We start from the raw sequence: 4,464 nt of genomic DNA, 5'->3' as shown, positions 1-4,464 counted from the left end.
CAGGGTCTATTTAAAAATGCAAGATTTTATGTCACCATTTTGATATGAGCTAATGGTATGGTATGTCCACACCACACTCAAGGATGAATTAATTTTTAGGTCACAATAGAAAAGCACCAAGAAAGAGCTCAGTGACTAGACCTCATCTTTGGGTCTGGATGACACATCTCAGTCAAATTAGAGACAAGGAAAAGGAATTGACCCACCAGGAAGTAAGAGGACTTCAGATCAGATCAGAGGCAAGACATTGGGAGAAACCGGTGCTGTGACTCCTGAAAGGAAGGCAGCTGAGAAATACGTGACAGCATTCTGCAGTCAAGAGGGAAGGTTTGGGTTGGCAGCCTCAGAAGCAGAACCAGAGCCAAGCAATGAAAATCTCGGGGAGACAAATATCAGTTGAATAAGAAGACATTTCTGTCAGAACTGTCCAAATGCAACATGAGCTGCCTCAGGATGTGGTGAGTTTCCCATCCTGAGAGATGTTCAAGGAGAGGATGTTTGTACATACGAAGGATCAGTTATCATCTGGTCCCTCCGAACACTGAGGTTCTGTGGTACTTGGTTCTATAATTTTTATTTGTTTATTTTTAGTTTTTTTATTCTGTAATTTTGAAAACATTAAATGTGATTTGGATTTAAGCTTATAAAGAATCTGAGTTTCATGAAAGCAGACCATGGAACTCTAAGGTCATGACTGACGTCTGGTTGAAAATGTCAGATTCTAGAAAGATCTTATTTATTTGAAATGCTAATCATCCATTCACATCAGAAAGGATCAAGCCTGCAGAGCAGCTTCATGTTGTTTTTTGTTTTTTTCCCAGAGAACTTGCTTGAAACCCAGGGTTTCAAGAAATCCCATTTCCAAGGAGCACAGGGAAGCAGTCCCTGCATGAAGTCATAATCTGACCACACAGTGACAAGCTAGATCAACCTCGGGGACAGATCCTCCCAGAACCTAGGAATTCAGATGCAAGAGCATGCATGTCAGCAGTGAAAGCAAACTGCAGTACAAGGCCCCTCCAGGATGATTACAAAAGTAAAGGTGTCCATCCACAGCAAAAGGGGCTGGGCAGGAGCTGGTTATGATTAAGAAATGTGAAAATAGAAAATATGTAAATGTAGAGTCCCTGAGATGGGGAGGGACAGACCCTACAGACCAACCTTGCCTACAGAGGCAGTGAACACTGGTCATCTCTCTCCTGTTGGACATTCTGAAAAATTAAACTCAATGATCCATACATTGATAATTCTGTGACCTACCTAACAGATGAATATCAACCTCGTCTTTTGTGTTTCCTCCAGGATGCCCAGGAGGGAGACAAAATCAATAACACAGATAAACTGTCAATGCCTGGAATGAATCTGCCTTTTCCATTTGAAAGCACCAAAAACCATCACAAGTTGAAAATATTAAAAAAAAAAAACCTCTGATTTTCCAAATCTAGGAAATCTAAACTAAACGAGAGTGACGTACAGCCAAACAATAATACTTTCCTAGCAGAAAAGAAATTTGAAAGGCAAATTTGGAGAGAGAAAAAAAATGCCTTTCCTCTGAGCCTTTACTGTTCAGATCAAAGCCATCAACTTACACAGCCATCATGAGAACACACTCCAAATATCTAGAGCAGCCAGTAAGCTGAATCATTGCAGATTAAATAAACATGCTGAGTTGAATCAAAAAGTAAATAAAAGTCCTCTTCTGACATAAGTTTGTATTTACAGAAATCCTGTGACTAAAAGCAACTTCGTTTTGGATCATTAAAAAAACAATATAAGGTTCCTCAAGTTTATGTTAATTATACAATGTACCCAGAAACCCAGGGCCTGACAGAAGTCCAAAAATCAGTTGATTAATCAAAAAGTATTTTCCATGAAACTAAAACTTTTAAAAACTTAAACTGATTTTCAAACTAATTTTAACTATTGATTGAGCATGATGGCACTAATTGTTATGACAAAAGTTGGTGAAAATATCATGGATGCTATTATTTATCAAATTCAGCATCCACTTAAATGAAAACATTCCTAGTTACTTTGCAATCAAATCTTATAGTAGAATTAAATAATCGATACCTCTAAATAAAATTAATTTGTGGCCTATCCCAATATTTAGGGAAAAATTTGATCTGACCCTTCAATCTTCAAAATGTATGTATTTTTTTGTATAAAAAAATAAAAGAAAACAAAACCAACTTGAGCAGACTGTCCTGAGGGCTGGGTAATTTACCGCCCTCTAGAGATGCAAAGATGATGGTAAAAAGACGTAACACCTAGACGCTGTAGGATTTAGGAAGAGAAGGAACAGAAAACACAAGTCCTATAGGGAAAGAGTATGCCAAAGTCCTGAGGAATTCATATTCTAAAGTTAAAAATATCTTTTTGAATGTCATTGAATATTAAGTCACTGAGTTATACTGAAGAATTGACAATGTCAGATGGGCAGATTAAAGAACAGTGGAGATAGTGGGGTTGGGGGGTAGGGGTACAAAACGATATGCAGACCAGTGTGCAGCTTACTGTCATAGTCCAAGCAAGAGAGGGTGAAGATCTGGTCTGATCTGCATACTGGCAGTTAACACAGAAAGGCAAGAAGAGACACAGGGAAAACATGTATAAATTCACAGGTTGGTGACTTTGGTGCCCAAATAGTGTCAGAGACACAAAGAGCCCCAGATACTGTCAACTAGCCTTACCCAATAAGGATTGGTAGATTGTGTTGTGCCATAGACTTATTCTTTAGAAGCATCATCACCGAGACTTGCTAATTTGTCCACCTCCAGGACTGAGAACTGTCCTAGAAGCAGATTAAGCACAAGGTAAATATTTACGTGTATATTTGCATGCCAGCACTCAAAGGAACCATCGCATTACAACGGTCTTGAAAGGGTTCAGATGCAACTTCACATATTTACTGAGCTGTATCTTCATACAAGTTACTGCACACTTTTGCAAGTTCTGAGGATTTCAAGGCCCTATCCCTCAAGCTGTTTGAACGCTATTTCCAACAAACAACAACTCAAATTACTTTTAAACTAGCTCCAAATTGTTAACACACACTATTAGCATAGTACAATCATCTTTTCTAATTACACAATTTAGACCACAATAATGGGAAAACTTTTCCTGTAACTTGCATGAATGTAAGGAGAATCTTATGTCCACAGGATAATGAAATACAACTTGCAAGTTAAGACTTGGCAGTATTTCAGAGTTGTTCTTGAGGTTTCTTGCTCTTTTGTTTGGCGCAATAAAAACCAAGCATTTTAGGCAAAGGTGGAAAAGGCATTTTGAAAATTGCTTGAAGACTACCATCCAGCAGTCATCATTCTTATGAAATGGGGAGTGTCCTGTTATTGACCTTAGGGGACCACTTTTCAAGTGGCAGGAAGCTTGCTGGGGAAGGGGCATCTCTCCTTGATTTTTACCTTGAGGAGGTTTAGACTGAATGTCTCTGGCTTCTCCCTCTGATCCTAACTTTGGTCCTCCAGAAGAGAGGAAGAACAACCGATTATCCCAGAACCTGACATTTATGAGATATGTTTTACTGTTCAGAGGCTTGCAGCAGCTCAAAAAGAAGAATTAATACAGGCATTTCCTCTTTCTTGCCCTTAGGCGAGGTGTGGCCTATTTCTTCTTCTACTGCTTCCTGTTCCAAGGATTTAGCAAATCTGGACCACACTTTCTCCATTCATGCTCTTTCTGCTCCAGGAAAGTAGATGTAAGATGAATCTGCAGACTTGTTCCAATTGGACCCCAAACCCTGCTCTGCCTACATAGTTTTAAACCATTCCTCCAAGGCTTACCTCTCAGCATTTTCTATTCTAAGGTTTATATATACTGCAGGAGGAAGAACATTTCACTTTAACCTCAAGCCTAAACCACATTCTCTTTAATCAGAAAGCCCATCACTGGATGATTTTTGGTTCTTGCTCTAGCTAATATTTTGACACTTTGTTACTGATTTGATTGGTAATCCTTGTGTGCATTCTCCATGTAAAAACCCCATAGAAGGAAATCTGTATGGCAAACCAAACCCCTAATAGCCTACTCAGAAAATAGATATTCCAAAATATAATTGTTAATGAGAGCTTTTGATGATCAAACGGGAAAATTATTTGTCAATTGAAATTAATGAGCAAGTTTATTTAGTATGTTCAATTTCTACTTTGCATTATCATCTTGATACCAAATTCCAAGTTACTGAAAAGCAGGAATTATATGTTTTTAATTTTGAAAAATTGTGCATATTTAATATATTTTTAGATAAATGCATAGTGTATTTACATACTGGATGGGGGTCTTAATGCAGCCTTATTTCTTATATTGTTTCATGTTCTCTTATTTCCATTTTATACCCATCTGGTCTCCTCTTTCTCCAACAAGTTAATCCCATCTTAACAACCTAGTAAGTATCATTTATTTTTCTCTGTAGTAATATCATATGCACTGGAATGTATACACACT

Source organism: Vulpes vulpes, chromosome 7 (assembly GCF_048418805.1).
Source record: "Vulpes vulpes isolate BD-2025 chromosome 7, VulVul3, whole genome shotgun sequence".
NCBI classification, from domain to species: domain Eukaryota; kingdom Metazoa; phylum Chordata; class Mammalia; order Carnivora; family Canidae; genus Vulpes; species Vulpes vulpes.
The sequence above is the reverse complement of the archived record's forward strand: the minus strand, read 5'-3'. Positions refer to the sequence as shown.